This window comes from Colobus angolensis, unplaced genomic scaffold (assembly GCF_000951035.1).
Source record: "Colobus angolensis palliatus isolate OR3802 unplaced genomic scaffold, Cang.pa_1.0 Scaffold603, whole genome shotgun sequence".
Classification (NCBI taxonomy): Eukaryota; Metazoa; Chordata; class Mammalia; order Primates; family Cercopithecidae; genus Colobus; species Colobus angolensis.
The window spans coordinates 674,689-694,587 of NW_012119633.1; the positions used below are offsets into that span (position 1 = coordinate 674,689).

The following is a 19,899-nucleotide window of genomic DNA, read 5'->3' on the forward strand; positions in this document are numbered from 1 at the left end:
AGCATTGCTTTTTTTTCACTTATGTATTTATTTAGAGACGAGATCTCACTTTTCACCCAGGTTGAAGTGCAGTGGCACAATTTCAGCTCACTGTTGCCTCCACCTCCTGGGCTCAAGTGATCCTCCCTCCTCAGCCCCTAAAGTAGATGTGACTACAGGCATCCTGGGCTCAAACAATCCTCCTACCTCAGCCCCTAAAGTAGCTGGGACTACAGGTATGGGCCACCACGCCCAGCCTGTTTTTTGACTTTTAAATAATAGCCTTTCTGACTTGCGTGAGATGGTATCTCATTGTGGTTTTGATTTGCATTTCTCTAATGATTAGTGATGTTAAGCATTTTTTCATATGCTTGTTGGTTATATATAAAGGTCTTCTTTGGAGAAGGGTCTGTTCATGTCCTTTGTCCATTTTTTAATGCGGTTGTTTGTTTTTTGATTATTTAATTGTTTAAGTTCCTTATGGATTCTAAATACTAGATCTTTGTTAAATGCATAGTTTGCAATTTTTTTCTCATTCTGTAGAAAAATTGCAAATTTTTCTAATTCTATAGGTTGTCTGTTTACTCTGTTGATAGTTTATATTGCTTTGCAAAAACTCTTTAGTTTAATGTTAGGTCCCAGTTGTCAATATTTGCTTTTGTTGCAATTGCTTTCAGTGTGTTCATTACGAAATCTTTGCCAGAGCCTATGTCTAAAATAGTATTTCTTAGGTTGTCTTCAAGGATTTTTAAAATTTTAGGTTTTACACTTAAATTTTTAATCCATCTTGAGTTGATTTTTGTATATGGTGAAAGAAAGGGGTCCAGTTTCAATCTTCTGCATATGGCTAGCCAGTTATCCCAGCACCATTTACTGAATAGGGAGTCCTTTCCCCATTGTTTGTTTTTGTCAGGTTTGTTGAAGTTCAGATGGTTGTAGATGTGTGGCTTTAATTCTGAGTTCTCTATTCTGTTCTATTGGTCTGTGTGTCTGGTTTTTTTGTTTGTTTGTTTGTTTGTTTTTATCAGTACCATGTTGCTTTCATTACTGTAGCCTTTTAGTATAGTTTTAAGTTGGGTAATGTGATGCCTCCAGCTTTTCTCTTTTTGCTTAAGGTTGCTTTGGCTATTCGGGCTCGTTTTAGGTTCCATGTGAATTTTAGAAGAATTGTTTCTAATTGTATGAAAAAAATATCCTTGGTAGTTTGATAGGAATAGCATTGAATCTGGAAATTGCTTTGGACAATATGGCCATTTAAACAATATTGACTCTTCCTATCCATGAGCATGGAATCACAAAATCATTTTTATTTTTATTTTTTCATGTTGTTCTGTAACTTATTTAAAAAAATAAAAAAAATGCTAGATCTTAGCAGATATATGAGTTGAAAATATTTTTCAAGCTGTCTTTTTACTTTCTTTTCTTGAATTTTGTTAATTTCATTAGCTTTAGGGTACAAGAAGAGGTTTTTGGTTGCTTGGATGAAATGTATAGTGGTGAAGTCTGAGATTTTAGTGCACCTATTGCTGGAGTAGCCTACACTGTAGCTAGTATGTAGGTTTTTATCCCTTTCTCCCCTCTCTCTTCTGAGTCTCCATAGTCCATTGCATCACTCTGTATACCTTTGTATTCCCATAGCTTAGCTCCCACTTGTAAGTGAGAATATACTGTGTTGAATTTTCCATTCCTGAGTTACTTCACTTACAACAATGGCCTCCAGCTCCATCCAAGTTGCTTATTCCTGCAAGAATGGCCATTACTAAAAAGTCAAAAAAAAAAAAAACAAAATCATTTTTTGGAAACACAACCAACTATGCAAGCTTAGCTGAAGTGGTCCTCTGAGTGGATTTCCTCTCTGCCTTTTAAAAGTTATATTCTGTATTTGCTTTTTAATAAATAAACTTGTATTTATCAAACTCCTGCATTTATTATTTTTGTTATGCATAATACATAGGATTACAAATATGTTGACACTTAGTTCTGTGTTTTAGTTTTAGGAACTAGACAAAGAACATGTTTTCTGCATTATAGAGCTTTAAACTGGTTGGGCACACACTGTTTTTCACATGTGAAGAAAACTGGGCTCTCTACAAGGAAACATAAGAAACATAAAGATAAATGTATTCCTTACATAAGCTAATGTAACTTTTAGGGTCATATGACAAAGGTAATATTTTTAATCCTTTGAGCAAAATTCTATTATATGACAGTCTTCGTGTATTTTATTAAGTTAGAACAGAGTAATACCATTTGTATTAGCATTTTTCTGGGCTTTTTCAAACACACAGCCTTAATAAGGTAATGTTTTAGTATTACATATATGCTTTCCAACTCATTCTTTCTTTAACCTGAAAATCAAAGGATAAAATTCTCTTGTTATACACAAGTATGCTTGATCAAATGGAGTGAACTGATGAAAGGATATTACTAGATATCTTGTTTGTGTATTTCCATGTTTTATTCAGCATATCCATCAGGCAAAAGTATTTGTGACTATCTTCTCCCATTCATTCTTCAATCAAGGGCTTAGGTCAGTCTTGTAGGGACAGAGAAGGCAGTGCTTGAGCTGAGTTTTTAAGGACAACTAGAAGTTTGTTGGTCAGACAAGGAATGTGTGTGGGTGTGTACAGGTAATGGGAACACTACATTTTTGGATTACTCTCCTCCTCACCCACCCTGTTTTATCTTTCTTCATCCTCCCTGTCATGTCCTCTCCCATTTCATCCCCTTGTATTTTCCTGCAGGATTGTGTTAACTATCATAATTTGAGCAAACTCAAGAGTAGTCCACTATTTAATATTTGCTGTACAGCAATATTTCTATGTAAAGTATCTCCTTAGAAATAATTCTGTCTTTCGGCCAAGTGGTAAGAGATAGAAAAAAATCAGTTTAGATCTGTATTCTATCTAGAGTTCTCTGAGTATATGTAAATGTTTCTTCCAGTCACTTTCTCTTTTGCTTAAATGGGCTTGTTCTTATTTAGTTAGAGTAGATTTAACTGAAATAGAAATGTATTTTCCAAATTATGCCCTCCCAACCCTGCCACACACACACACACACACACACACACACACACCAGAGAGAGCTGGGCAGCAATTATGGAGTGATGGCAATGCTCCTACATGCCCTGCTGATAATCCTCTTCTTTCTACCCTCTTATCATTAGGCTATCTACAATTGCTGGGGAGCAAACTCAGCAGGAGAATCTTGGCCAGAAGCAATAGCCCGTGGCAAGATGGCAAGGTTAGGTAGTGGAAAAACTCCTGTTAGAAGCTATTTCTTTCTCCCAGCTCATCTTTGGTTATTCTTGATTGGTAAAAGAAAAAAATATATAGTCTCAGTTTTGCAAGTCACTGGTGAAAGGGTGCTATAAACATGTTGTTTAAAACCGAAATCTGACGCACTTTCCATAGAAGGCCAGTTTTCACTGGCCTATATCTAACATATGCAAGACCCTGTCTCAGTGAAAAAAAAAAAAACAAAACAAAAAAGAAGATTAAGAGAAAGCTAAGAAAATGTTAAGTTCAGATTTTAGCTGACCAAAATTCCTTCTGCCTGCCCAGCGAGTACATTTGATTCTTCTGTTCATTTTATTTTTTACTGTTTATTTTTATTTTTATTTTGAGACAGGGTTTTGCTCTGACGCTCAGGCTGGAGTACAGTGGTGCATGCAACCAGATCACCACTCGCTGCAGCCTCGACCTCTTGGGCTCCAGCTAACCCCACCTCAGCCTCCTGAGTGGCTTGGACCATACGTGTGTGTCACCATGCCTGGATAATTTTTATTTTTATCTTTATAGAGATGGTGTCTCCCTAGGTGGCCTAGACTACTCTGTCTATTTTAAATGTTTGGTTTCTCAAAGATTGTTTCCCTCTAATTAAATATTCCTCATTTATATGGCATCCAGAACAGTGTGTTATATATCTATATGTTTTTCTCTTTTAAGCACTATAATCCTTTGTATGACAGTAACATAGAATCAGATTTGTATATATCATCATCATTGCCATTCTACAGAATGATCTCTTTCTCAGGGATTTTCCCCTTATGCCCACACTTTCATTCTGTTGGGCATTTTTCTATAAAACATTGTGGGAGTGATATATGGAACTTGAAGGTAACATATACACATATACATATACTCAAGCACATTTATTAAAATGGACAGTTCTCATTAACATCTTTTTCTTTTGTTTTTCCGCAAGAAAATAAGGTCATCGAATTTTTCAGTGTTCGAGAAGCTTATAAATATTTAAGGAGAAAACGCAGTTTTACATTTTATCATATCAACCCAATACATACTTTCACCCTATTGACACATTTATGTAATTGTATCTGATTCTTCCAAAGTCCTGCAGCTAATGTACATTCCTTTTTGATTTAAATCCATCTCCTATCCTTTCCTGAGAAGAGACTGAATCTATCTATCTCTTTGGTAGTAAAAAGTTTTCATAAAACAAAAGTAAATGACTTCCTAGACAAAAATTTTGAACTCAGATAAATAACCAATGTATTTTTTTAAAAAAATTTCTTTACCCTAATGGTGTTAAGGGAAATGAAACTTATAAATTAAATAATATTTAATGGTACTTTAATATTTATTTTTGAATGATAATCCAGAAAGTGCCTTTTTTTGTTGTTGAGCATATTTTGAGTTATGGTGTATGCTTGTATGCTTTGATTGCTATTCTGTTGTTCTGAAGAACCCTAAAAAAGCCCTACCATTAACACAAACATTATTGAATTGAAACGCGTATAAAACCTGCAATAAACTTTCAGAAGTGAAAGAACAGCTTGTCTTTTTTTCTACTGCATCTGGCAATCTGCTAAAATTTGAAAAACTCTCTAAAGTACACCTGCTTTTTTAGCATTTTTCAGCAAACAATATGTAACTTATATAAATGCATATAATTTTGCTATTTTGTGTGTAGACCTACTGCTTATCTTTGTTTTGAATGGAGTGTTTAAGGTTGCCAAAGGCAAACTGTGAATATTTCTCAATATCATAGGTTTTAAAAATACGATTTTTATCTGAAGATGATGGTTATTGGAATAGTGATACATTTTTCAGTTTACATATGATCAAAATAAAAGTTGAATAAGTTTGATTTCATTATTTTACACCAATTTCAAAAAGAGAACTCCAACAATTATCTTGATATTTCATGACAGGATCTACCTTTCGAGCAATCGAGTGGTGTTTCAGTGTGTCTAATCATAGCAAGGTTATCATTCATTCTGTTAATAATTTATTTCTCCATAAAATAAAGTCGTTTATATTTAAGTACAGTGTTTAGGGGCTTTGTTTGCAAGTTGACAAGATACAGTGAATTTAAGTGATTCTATTAAGACTTTACAATAAATTTTTATTCAAAAGGTATAAGCATATTTGTACTATTACATAAAGATATAAACTTAATAAATTGTCTTCTTTTGTAAAATATCTTAACGTGGTGTGCAGTTTGTGTTAAACTTACATCATTTGACAGAATTACAAATATTTTGAAATGAAAATTCAGTTGAACAGGAGGAAATGGAATAAATTATATCTATTTTTCTCCTCTAGATATTAAGTTAAATATGGCAGATGCAAAGTTATTTATCTTGCAACCTTTAAAAATAATATATTGGAGACCTCCACACTCATTTAAAATTCAGAAATAAGAAAATTAACTTACCAGTTGTTATCTTGACAGTTACAATTGCAATAATTATTAAACAGTAAAATTTCATCTATATTAGTAAATCTCTTTAATACCTGTAAATGATTATGCCTATAGAGAAAGATACTGAGATTAGATCACAAAAATCCTTAGATTACTGTCCCTTTTCACTCCGTATTTACTGAATGTTTGGCAAATGTTAGGATTTAGAGCAATGCTAGATACTGTTTCAACCTAAATATTCAAATAAAAAGTCAGTCAGAAGTGGGACAGTTATTATGGACCACGACAAAGATGAATGAGGAACTTTGAGTCCAGGATTTTAGTTCTACTCTAATGTATAAATTCAGAGAGAAAATGAGAGCCTCTTAGTGGCATTAATTTTAGAAATTATTAAACTGCATACGCATGCACACAAAACTGATCTGACAGAAAAAGCATGTAACCAAAAAATAAACTTAAAAAAATTGGCTAAAATATAGAGGTGATTAGCTTTATCCAAAACCACTGAAAGAAATCAAAACAAATTTAAGGTGGTAAACTAAATAAAATAGAAAACTTTAAAAAGGTGCATTGTTTTGAAAAATATTCACAGGAGATCCACAATTAAAACACAATTCCACAATTAACTTGGGGGAATTGGTTTGGAAATGACAGCAGATTCCTAATTCCATGCCAATACCCCCACAACATTATTATACTTTTCTTAAGTGAAAGGAAAATATACACTTAATGTTTTCTTAGACACTTAATCTCTCCCTTTTCCAGAGCCGGTGCAAACAGAACTGCTAATTACTCTAACATGTCACCAAGCTACTGAACTTTGAAAAGATAGTGGCTCTAAAATATTGTAGATGTGCAAGTTGCTAAACAGGTGATTTTTCAGTACCATATTCTAGGTTTAACAGTTGGGCTTACTTTTAATTGTGATAATACTTGTAGTCTAGATATCATAAAAATAGCTTTGAGAGGAGCTGTTCATCAGTAGCAAAAATCCTATAGTAAAGTGGCATAGGCTTGAAACTCAGTGCTTCAAAGCACTTTGGGTACTCTAAGTATAGGAACATAATGCCAGAATCTAGTTCATAATATTGACCAATTTTCAGTCAAAAGAAAAGCGGATTTTAGAGAAAAATTATGTGACAATAATTCATGTTGTTTAGAATTTACTCCTATTTAGTAGTATTTTTCCTTAGTAAAAATTTCCAGTTACACATGTAATATATGTTTAGATTATATTTAAAGTATACCAAATAAGTTAGGGTTTCAGTGGCAAATTTAGGTGCTTTATTTGGAGTGAGATTTTTGTGAAGTTTTTCTTTAAAAGATAGCAATTACAGAAAGATAAATTGACTTTATGCTTCATTGTTACTTTTCAGGTGTTCTTGGTATTTCAAATTGCAAAGAAAATTTTCTGTCTTGTAATCATCCTTCTTACAACTCCATATCTTGCAAAAGTTTTTACTGAAATATAGGATTACCATTAAAATAATTTGCTCGTGTATGTAATCCTATTGATACTGTCATATGACAACATGGTGAGATAAATTTCATAATTATAACAATTTAACAGTTGTCAAAAGTATGTTATAACTGATTTTCAAAAGTTTGCTATAAAGACAGCTTGTTTCTATCTGTACTCAATTGTAAATATACAAGATTGCTTTCATCAGTTTCTTTTAGTAAGAGAACAAAACTGAAATTTTAATGATGATAATTAATATAAAATTATATTTTCTTCTGAAAAATAGTTTAGAAATATCATGGGATCTGGTATTACGATATTATTTCTCTGGTTGGAACATATGTGTGTATATATATATTTGTACATAGGTTTACATTCTATGTACATATTATGTTGAGCAGATGAAATGGATGAACCACAATAGTATGTAAAGAAAATTTTAAAAGCTATTTGATTAACATCCTTTTCTAATTTAAAAACATTTTGCTTCCTATAGTTAAAAAATTATCCTCTGCTGCTGCTCCTGGGGTTTCCTTTATTTTTTGGCTTTATCACTTAAGGATTATTAAAATAGGAAATGAGTTTCTTTCCTATTAAAAGCCTTTAAAGAAAATGATGCCTTAAAAGAAAGCCAAGACACTAAACACTTTTGAGCATTTTCTCCATCTCCTAAATGCTCTGTAATTTGTATGTAAAGAATGTAAGAACTGTCTGCCTATTTTGCATGACATTGCTATTTAATTTTTTTTTTTATTTTTGTTTGCCGCAATTCTAATGGGTAAATGGTGAGTGTGAGGTAATAAGGACATGCTATTTGTGAGCATGGCAAAAATGTATTGTTTCATACTACGAATGCATCTTCAGAAATAAGTGGGTGGTCTTTCACTGCCACTTGATGTGATTTTTAAGGGAAGGCATTCACAGATACAAAGACATTCTTCAAAATGTGATCACTATACTACCAAGAGTCTCACAAATAAGCAGAGTAAAAGACTAAGAATCTCATATAGTATTGCTACAATGCATAGAGGGGAAATAAAAGAAGGCCTATTTGCCCTGGAGAGATAAGGAAGCAAACTGAAATTCCTTGATTTCAGTGTGAAGACTGTTACACTTTACACAGTGTGGATGAGAAAGAAGGTAAAGCTAAGGAATCCTAAAAAGGGGATGACTTTAGAGACATGAGGAGAAGCATGATGTGATGGGAAGGAAGAACACACAACCCATGATAGGAGATATTCAGTCATCTCCATTAGCAATAATTAATATTCACACAAAAAGAAAGAGGAAGACTTTTCTTTCTTCTGTTCTTGCATTGTTCTTTCATTTTTTCTTTCTTTTAAAAATTTGTTTGAATTAAGAGATAAGTGGATAGTAACGGTTTTCTTTAAAACCCTTTGGCATGAGTACTGATGAAACTTTAGGGAAAAAAAAATACATGCTTGTTGACGTTTTAGACTTAAGGGAGCATATATTGGAAGATATATTTGAAAGAATATGCTTATGTGTTATTTTAGAAGAGAGTTATGGGAGTACCCTCTAGTAATTGATAAGATAAAAAGGGTAACTATACAAAAGGAATAATACAGACAGCTTTTGAAAAGGTAGAATAAAACCCACTAGCGACATAAAACCAGAATGACTAACAGGAAATATTAGATAGTGAAATGGCTAACAATCTTCATAGGTACTTGTTTAATTCTACTCATAACCCTTGACATGGATTTAGCTAAGAAATTTATACTTCAATGAACTCCCTGGATACCCATATATTGTATATTTTATTTGGAGATATATCGGAGGACTTGTTCAATTTTGCTAAAACATTAAAGTTGACACCTAATATAGAAGACAGTGTCAGTATATTGACTTCCACAAAGGGAAATTATTATTTAATTTGATTGAGATCAAGAGATAAAGGTAAAAAATCTGCATGTAAAAAAAAGATAATGTGGTACACTTTTGAGACAACAGAAAACTAAATAAAGAAGAGTGAAAGGAAAACAATCATCTTTAGGGAAGGACATTTCAGTTGGAAGCAATTTCCTATAATTCAAAATTTATGGAATTGCAACAAGGTAAAAAGTATTACAATCAAAGAATATAAAAAATTCAAACTCTGTTCATGGAGACTTTAACAGTATCCATCGATGTTTGGAAATAATGAGCATAATAAAATGCAGATTAATCTTAAATTTCCATTAAAAAACAAACATTTTTTTCATTGCATTGAAAACTTAATATAGGACCTGGAAAAAATGAGATTTTATCTTGATAGTTATATTTGAAGTCAATACTATCGCCCCGAAGACTTTTCAACAAACACATGTCTTCTAAAGGCTTTACTACTGTTTTACAATGTTTGCAATTTTCTTGTTATCCAGGCAGTGTTTAGTTGTTAGGTTTGGTTTCTTTAAAATAATTGAAGCCTAGTGAGGGAGACAGGTTTGTAACTGAGTTCTATAACAGAGCCACACACAAATTGCCAGGAGAGCAGAGAGGAAGGAGTCATAATTCAGCTTGTATGTCTAAAAAATGAAGTGACCAGTGTTAGTATTAAGATTAGCAAGTTATTTGACCCGATTTTATTATTAGAAAGGAATATAGTAACTTATTCACAGCAGAGGTAGAAGCCAGAAAGTTTCACAGCTCTTTTAAGTGTTGATTATAACAACCTTTTCACATCACTATAATTAGGTACTTTTGTATACATTGTCTTTTGCTAGACACTACAAGGAGATATCCATTAGTTCTGGGTCTTCCTTTTCATGGTTGGCATTTTAAATGATGAAAATCAATGCAAGCTCATGGGGTTAGGTAATAGTTGAACATATTAATAGATGAAAATGTACATATTGTTAATGTCCATTCACTTTTATCTAAGGAGGATGAAGTGGGATAGTAATTGGCAGTCAGTAGGAGTGGCATGCTTTTCTCTGTGGAATTGTTAGGTGAATAATCTAATTCATTCACTGTGTTTGTAAGAATTATCCAATCAGAAAGTTCAAGATAAAACTAACTGTCTGGAGGAGAAATGAAAATTAAATAGAGACTTTCTTGATAAATGACAGCCTTGATTTTACCTGAATGCATGGTCATAGCAAAGACCTAAATAGCTACATGACTTATAATGAGATTGTAACATTCCTAAAAACGCCACTTAGAATATTACGTTTATTTCTGGCTACCATATGATATGGTTTGGATGTCTGTCCCCTGCAAATCTCATGTCAAAATGTGATTCTCAACGTTGGAGGTGGGGCCTGTTAGGAAGTGTTAGGCTGTGGGGGTGGATCCCTCATGAATGGCGTGGTGCCCTCCTTATGGTAATGAGTTCACATGAGATTTGGTTGTTGAAAAGAGTTTGCAACCCCACTCCCTCTTTTGCTTCCCCTCTTGCCATGTGACATGCCTATTTCCCCTTTGCCTTCCACCATGATTATAAGCTTCTGGAGGCCTCACCAGAAGCAGATGATGGCACTATGTTTCTTGTACAGCCTATAGAAATGTGAGCCAAAGAAACCTCTTTTCTTTGTAAGTTACCCAGTCTCGGGTGTTCCTTTATACCACAGCAAAATGGACTAATGCACCATATTGTTTTAAAAGGTGCAGCATTTGAAAGAGAGAATTCGATTGACCTTAGGATATGAGCTGTGAAGACACAATAGAATCCTGAGTTTCTGTGACTTTTAAAGAGCAAATCTGAAGATTTAACTGAAAACAATATAAACATATCAATATACATATAGACAGACAATGTCTTTTTATTATAGTATAGATTATTGTAAAAGAGATGCATAAGTTTTAGTAGAAGAAAAACTTGCTGAAACAAACATCGGAGCTTCTCAGCTCTTCAAGATCATCTTTCTGCAGCATGCAAACAGAATAATGCACTACTGATTTATTCTTTGAAGGAAAATGTCTAAAGGATTTTTTCAGACAGTGCTTTTCTGAAATATAGAAGAGAATGCCCCTTAGCTGAGTACCTCTAATAGGCATGCGATAACTATAAATCAGAGGGAAAAAGGGTATGTCTTAGAAGGGGCAACTAAACTGCAACCATCACTGACCTCTCAGAAGACTTTCAATGTAATCTACCTATATTGTAGGCAGGTAGCCAAGAATTTAGGAATCAGAGAACTACAGGGTTTTTGAGCTATGATGGGCTGGAGAGATCAACTTATTCAACCTCGGTTTTACAAAGAAGTATACTGGGATATCGAGAGGAGAAGTAATTTGCTCATGGTGACACAGTTAATGGTGACACAGTTAATGGCCTAGTTGGGAGCAATACCCAAGTTTCCTTATGCCTTGTTCAGTGTTTTTCTGTTAACCCTGTTACGTTCAGAATTAGTTGTTGTTCAAAAGTTGGAAAGTAATTTTTCATGGAAGCAAAGTCATAAGCTCAGAGTTCTCCTTTGTTCAATTCTATACTTAGTTTCCATGATAAGTCAGGCTTTAAGTCATATTAATGTTGGCTTTAGACTTTCTGTTGCACATGTCCTTTCCTTTTGATTTTCATCTCCACCACCCTGAAGTAACCTCCTACTTGATCTCCTCACGTACACACTCTCTTATAACAATCCATTCTGTGCATCTTGTCAGTTTGAATTTCCTGAAGCACGGTTATCCTCTTTCAGTCTTTGTTCTTTAAAGCCTATTTCAAGACCCAAGTCAAATTTTCCTCCCCCATAGTGACTGCACGGACCACTTCAGGTAAAAGGGATACTTTCATCTTATAAATTCTTATGGAACTTAATTTAATTTCACCCATGGATCCAACATTCATTAATCAGATGTATTTGAGTGTTTACTATATACCAGGAAATCAAGCGGCGCTTATCACTCACAGATATTCAGCATTACATTTGTGGTCATAATTTCTCTCTTTTTAGATCATAATATTCTTGATATAAGATACTATGGTTGAAGATCTTTGTATTCTCTTTGTATCCTCCATAGCACAGAGCCTTTTGTACATAGTTGATGATTACTAAACATTTGTAGAATAAATATTGAATGAAGAATCTGCTATGATAAGGTGTGAAGGTAAATATGGCCTCTATGGGATCAGTATGCAAACTGTTAGATATCAATTATAAACATGTTTGAAGAGCTTTCATCAATATTTTTACTTTATTTCTTCTTCTTCTTTTTTAATTCTTCTTCTTCTTCTTCTTCTTTTTTTTTTTTTTTTTTTTGAGACAGGGTTTCACTCTGTCACCCAGACTGGAGTGCAGTGGTGTGATCATAGCTCACTGCAGGTTGAAATACCTGGGCTCAAGCGATCCTCTCACCTCAGCCTTCTGAGTAGTTAAGACTACATGCATGTGCCACCATGCTCAGCTAATTACAAAATATTTTTGCAGAGAAAGGGCTGCGCTATGTTGCCAAGGCTGGTCATGAACTCCTGGCCTCAAGGGATTATGGATGTCAGCCACCATTCTCAGCCTTTTTGATTCTTAAGTTAATTCTTTGCAGTGCGTAAAAGTCGCATAGCTTATTAAGGAAAAAAGTATCAAGATAAAACAGCAATTCAGTCATATTCACATAGATAAATATTGTCAACAAGAAGTGGTAGAATGCTGAACTAGATTAAAAACTCTTCAGTCTCACTTTCTACATATATAATTTAATGTATATATTATATATGAAAATATATGAAGATTTAAACCTACTTTTGCACACAAAATAATTTTATTCTATTAGGCAATGAAGAGAAAATGCTCTGCTAACTGTAAAACTATACAACAAGTGGTATTACTATTTAAACATGAGATTTTGAAACTGTAAGCAAACTATATATATATAGTGCTTTGAAAAATAATTATTTGTAATTTTAAATATCTGCCTCTGATCTCTTAATTGGTAAGGAACATGGATTTTATTTATTTTAAAATAGATTTTAAATAGATCTCAAAATAGATTTATTTATTTTATTTTAAAATATTTTATTTTAGACTATTTTAATATATTTTATTTTACTATATTTTATTTTATTTTAAAATCCTTGTCAGGGATTAAGTCAGGAGATGACTATAAGGGATTTAACTGAATTTCAAATCCGTAATCCTCTTCATTCCCATTCTCGACTCCCAGTAATACATTAAGAGCATGTCCAGGCCAAGATTCCTTTGCTCTGACCCTGCTTGATTGTCTTCATCTGCAGCTAGACTAAACCAGATAGGATTACCAGAATGATCAATTGGCAAATGAACTCATTTTCTTAGAAACAGCTTAGCTGAGTTCTGCTTACAGAACTGCTTTTCACATCTAATTTAAGCTTGATTAGACCTATTTACCAAATGTTAAAAAAAGTTAAGGTATAATTAAAATAAATTTTATAGCATTATTTGTTTTCATGAATAGCTTCATAATGAATCTATATTTTTACCCATCAATAATTCAGTATATTTGCTGCCATCAGTAAGTTTGGACTTATAAAGTTTCTGATAAACTGTGGCTACTCAGAGAAAGTTTACTCAGATTCTAGAACACCATGAGTGTTCTTATACAAATCATGTATCATAATTAATTTTGTAAATCAGCATTGCAAAGTAGAAGTATATTCTTAAAATATGTTTTATGAAAATAAGCTTAAAGACTCTACAGTGATGATTTTGAATGAGGTTAAAGTGTCCCTTCATAAGGTCAACATTCATCTCAGTTGACAAATATTTACTGATAATTACTGCATGCCAGCATTGTGTGGGCTGATGGAATGAAACAGCAAATATAAAACCTAACCTATTATCTCATGGAGATTTCATTGTCATTGGAAAAGTAGGCCTAAAACAAGTAAATAGGTAAAATAATTATACATCGTGATAAGTACTAGGAAGGAAACATTATTTTAATGAGCAATTCAGAGTTGGAAGTTGACACCCAGTTCTCCACATAGACAGTAAACTAAGGAGTAAGCCAGTTTACTATTGTCTCAGTGTGATATCAAACCATCAAACACAAAGTTAGCTAAATGCCTTTAAAGCAGTAATTGTGTCCAATGTTTTAAGGGCTTCAAAGTATACCTACCATAAATGTTTTGTTTGGCTTCTGAAGCATTTTTTTAGTGTTTTCTGTGAGTCATTCTGAACACACAATAGCAGGACATGATCATCGACTGGAAGACGTGAAATATAAATAGTGTAATGGTGCTAAAAAATCTCTTACCAGAGGCTAGCTAGAACCCCTATGCAGATCAAAGCATGCAATTCAAAGGTCACCCATGATGTCTAGCCAAACCTACACACATGAATGGCAAGACTGAAAGATAAAAAATTTCTAACAGAAATATTATAGAAAAAGATGACATAGCATTAAGTGATCTAAAATTTATGAAGGATTTGAGGAATTTTAACGTTTAAAGCTTTATACGATAGAAATTATTTCAGGCAAATTAGCTAATAATCAAAGTTTATGTATGTGACCGATATTTACTCAATTTGAATATGTGGAAGAATATCACTGAAAATACTATTTGGAATACATTCATAGTACCACTAAAGATATTTAATGGGCATCATCCTTGGTGGTACATATATTCATATTTCACACATATTGAAATACTTATTGTTGTACTATGAGAAGAGCAAGTTATTCTATTTTTTAAATGAACATTGCCTTGAAAAAGACATTTGATGCTGTGAACAGTAATCCTATTTTTGACATTCTTTGTTTTTGTAGGGCATATGAGAAATATCATTGAAACTGCTGAGGCTCCTCGGACAGGACCAACAAAATGTTGTTTGTATAAAGGATCATCTGTCAGAGACAATTGACATAGGGTCTTGCATTCTTTGAGTTATACTGGCACTCTTTGTTAATACAAGAGTTTATATATACAACCAAAAACCCTATCTCCTACAAACAAACAAGTAAAAAAATTCCATAGGCCCATTTATCTTCACTACCACCCCATCCCATATTCAATCTCATTTTCTTTTTCCTCTTGACTCTGACTTTAAATCTCACTGATTTTTAAAAGACTCAAATGTGTGCATCACCATTTATCAGAAGCAGCAAATATTTAACATAAGCAAAGTCTGTGTTATTCCCAAATAATTATGGGAAAAAAAAATTCCGAGAGGAAGCAAATGGTCAGTTTTAATTGTCTGGGCCTTGGTTCACAAAATCCTGTATTTGGAGATTTAACAGACAAAGCGTTTGTTTGGATGCCTTCTACAAACTTATAGGCCTGAAATATACAAGCTATTAAATTTATACCTTTAAAATAAGGATATCTTCAGGTTTTTTTCTGTTAGTATATATGTTTGCCAAACATTTCTCAGGATTCCTAAAGTGGATTAAATGGCTTTAAATCAGCTTCTGTGGAGCAAGAGTTATTATGTAAGATGCATAAGGTTATCATCTAAGAGTGAGGAAAGACCTTTAAAAGTTCCGACAGTAGAAATGCAACAGTTAACATGATTTGGTCATGTCTCCAAATATAACTTTTAAAAGTTTTACCCGCACGTATTTATTGGCAATTTACTGCCTACTGATGATGTCTGATGGGAGGTGGGGAGGCATTGCTTGACTTATACTTTATTTATTACATTTTATTAGCAAATAAACATTTTATTTATTGTATTGGACAAGAAAAATAAATTGCGTGACAAAAAGATGTTACCTGTGTAAGGGGCAGCCGAAACCTAATTTAGTGGTCCCCCAAATATGGCAGTATATGTCAACAGCTGACTTCCACTTCAAAGCATAGGGAACAGTTTTATTGATCTTTTGGAGTTTTAAATATATAGCTTCTACTCTGAATGATATTGTATCTGTGAGTGTAATCAGAGTTTGTTTCTTATTTAATCTATTTTTATCTGCTGCTATTTGCTTTAGGTGCTCTTCTATATATATGGATGTCAATTTCAAGGTCAAAGGCTTGTCTTTCTTCATTAATAAAAGTACATATGACTTTTTTTAGGTAGACAGATGATTTAACACTCTTAGTGCACCTTCAGTCAATACCTTACACACACATGGAAGTTTTCAGAAATCCCATACTTTCTTTAGGGAAATTGATTAATATTTGGGTAAATTACACCTATAACCCTTAAAATAGCAGCCATAAAATTCATATTCTGGCTGAGACCTTGGAAATAACATAAATTCATTAAGAGGGCCGGGTATAAGGTCATACAAAATTGTGGGAACTGTGGGGAACAGTAGAGTGCATACTTTTTCTATGGGGGAGCCATGGCTAATCTACTTCATCTAGTTATTTCAAACCAGTAAGAATGTGGAACCAGTATTGCCAGATCTCTCTTTTTAATAACAATTTCAACTTTTATTTTAGATTCGGGGGTACATTATTTTAGATTTGGGAGGTACATGTGCAGGTTTGTTACGTGGGCATATTGCGTGTTGCTGAGGTTTGAGGTATGAATGATCCTGTCACTCAGGTAGAGAGCATAGTACCTAATAGGCAATTTTTCAGCCCTTGCTCCTCTTTCCTCTCCCCTACTTCTAGTAGTCCCCAATGTCTATTGTTGCTATCTTTATGTCCATGTGTACCCAGTGTTTAGCTCCTACTTGTAAGTGAGAAGATGCAGTATTTTGTTTTCTGTCCCTGTGTTAATTCTCTTAGGATAATGGCCTCCAGCTGCTTCCATGTTGCTGCAAAGAACATGATTTTGTTCTTTTTTATGGCTGCATAATATTCCATGAATACATGTACCACATTTTCTTTATCCAATTCCCTGTTGATAGGCACTCAGGTTGATACCATGTCTTTGCTATTATGAGTAGTGCTGTGATGAACATATGAGTTCATCTGTATTTTTGGTAGAAAAATTTATTTTCCTTTGGTATGTGCCCAGTAATGAGATTGCTGGGTCAAATGGTAGTACTTTTTAAAGTTCTTTGAGAAATTCCCAACGTGCTTTCCATAGTGGCTGAACTAATTATATTCCCACCAAGAGTGTATAAGCACATTGCAGTTAAGATTTTACGTAAAATGTTTTGATTTTTGAAACTCTGTACAGAAAGATCACTGGCTTAGAGATCACGGGAGCCACAAATCTTGTCTCTTCTACTATCTAAAGATGTATGTAATGTTTATCAACCTTATTATGTTCCCATAAGGATAAAACAGATATGACAGTCTTTGGGAGGATATTAAAAAAGTGGTTCTCTAACATACAGTAGAGGAAGCAGGATTAAAAATGTAGGTGCAGTAGCTGTCATTCAGGTCAGTATATTGGGAGATCTGACACTAACTTCCTCTGCGACTTTGGCCAAATAATTGAACATCTCGGGAGAATTTCCTCATCTGTTAAATGGTGGTGGTGGTAGGTAGCTAACCAAAGCAGTTCAGGCACCCCCATTATATCACACAGGAAAAGGAAGAGCTGCACTAATGAAAGGATATAAGAGAATTGCTCCCTTTATTTTTCCTTCTACTATACATTAGTAGTTTCACTGAAGTTCTTTAGAATCCAGTTTGAAATCCATTGCAGTAGATACTTCCAAAAGTTGACTGTATCTTTAAAATGCTCTGTTTGAAGTACTTTCCTTCGTTTGAAGAATCAGTGAAAGGAACAATCTCTTTAGTTTACTTCACACCAGAGGCTGAACATAATATGCGATATTAGATAGTGATTTTTAAATTTATCATAAAAAGGACCTAAATACTTAAATTAAATGAGCCTGACATTTTAACTGGACTCTTTATTATGTGATATTTTATTGCCTCTTGTCATGTGTCTTGCATGCTGTTTCTCTATATTGTTAAATGAGATTCTGTGGGCTAAATTTAGGTTTCAAAAGTGAGAATATCGTATCTCTGATTCTTATATTAAACTGACTCCAATCAAAGATGAGCACACTCGGTAGCAATCACTGTAGTTAACTTTGTTGAGCTTCACATTCACATGCCCAAAGTTGGAAGAATCAAAGTATGAAAATTTATTTATCAGTGGTACAGGGTAAAAATGACCTTGACTAATTCTAAATAAAGCTAGCTCACCATTATTAACTTCTTGGGTCTCAGCCAGAGTAGAATCACCTTCTAGTCATAACTTGCGCATAGGGGAAGGCTCTCTCTACAGTAAGGTTAATCAATGTCCTAATGCGGTAAAATCATGATGATGATCGGAACTAGTGAGTTGTGTAGAGAACCGTCACTACTTACCACCATATGTTGCAAAACCTCAGCTGCTAATAGTTCTGTTGGTGGTAGTTTTATATTGTGTATTGTATCTGCCACAGCGTTCTTGATTGTGTGTAACCCCTGTTTTGTTACTGACTTTATAAGAATGTGAACATATGTATATATCAGCCACAAGGACACATTTTAGTAAATTTCAGGCCTTTTCATCATGACTTTGTTTCACAGCCAGAATCAGAAGTGGGGAGGGGCAGCAAAAAGAAGACTTTAGTAGACAAAGAGGAAACAGAAGGAATACAAAACATTTTGGGCCAACTCCAGGGAACCCAGATGATTTTTTTTTCACATGATAACCTATTCTATACTGAGCTGATAATATTAGTATCATCATCTGCTTGTTCAATAAAGTTTTCCAAAATGGTATAATGAAAACTAAAATGAATTAATTAACATCACTAAAATAACTAATTCAGAAGAGTAGAAGTCATATTTTACTTAGAATGTCAAAAATGAAATACATCTGTTTAATTTGTAGGCCTTAAAGCCCTAGAGTTATAGCTAGTTTGTTAAGCACTGTTGTAAAGTACCTTCCTTACATTGGAAAAGATAAATGAGAAATTTTCAAACATCAAGGTAAACTCCTAGTTTTCTAAGTAATTTTTAAGTTGTTAATAAAAGGACAATTAACTCATGCATGTTTATATATTCATTGAATAATTCTAACAATGTTTCTGTAGTCAATGATTTCAGAGTCTAAATTTAACTAACCTACGAAACTCATGCCATGGGAGATGTAAATGATTTTGATTTTGGTGAGGATTAGTATAATTATATTTACATGTATAGTGAGGGCCAAAAAATTTTTTTGAGCTTAGAAAGATTTATTGTTAAAAAAGTGAGGGATCTTTGGTAAAATTGAAATAATGCCCTCAAATTCAGTCATATATAGGCCATTAAAATAAGGAAGGATGCATTATCACTGACTTGGTGTGTATGATTATATTTTATTTAAGAAAAGTGTCACCTCAGAAGAGTTTGGGTGAGTGAGTTATAAAGCAAAATCAAATAGTTCTGACAGTGAAGTGACAGAATATAAAAGTAGGTGAAAAAAGACTCAGCTTCACTCTTACCTCCTCTCCCCAGCAACCCCAGATATATTTTCATTTTTTTTAAGAAATCTCTCTGCAGACTTTGAGCAGAGAAGCAGTCACTTTTCAAAAGCAAAAAAAAAAAAAAAAAAAAAAAAGAAACAAAAAGATAATATTTTTGTTTTTGTTCAACAAAAAGATGATGAACTAACCACATATATTTATATTTATAGTGGGCATTGTGGGAAGATTCTCATTTCTGTATTACTAAGAAGTACATTAAGGGTTAAAAGAATCACATTATAGTCCTCATAGTTTTTTTGCATGTCATTTTAGATTTCATTGTTCTTTATTAAAGGATTGGAGAACACTGGGGGTTACTGCACTGCTGGAAAGAATAATTATTTTGTTAACAAGGCTAATTATGTGTTTTTTAAAATGGATCTCTTTTGTATGTGTTTAATTTCTTTTGTGTGGATGTATGTATGACTGTGTGTGTGTGTGTGTCTGTGTGTGTGTGTCTGTGTGTGTGAATGCGCATGTGTAACCCTTGTGAGGAAGATGTAAGATAATTCCGTATGCTCCAGAAA

The 19,899-nt window shown here is 33.4% G+C and overlaps 1 protein-coding gene across 1 annotated transcript in view; it reads left to right on the plus strand.

Annotated features, from left to right (window-relative positions):
* Window positions 1–19,899, plus strand: part of LOC105527042 (dachshund homolog 2-like) — a gene marked incomplete at its 3' end in the record, with an annotated part of 623,452 nt that overhangs the window by 226,647 nt on the left and 376,906 nt on the right. The gene's annotated exons all lie outside the window — the stretch shown is intronic.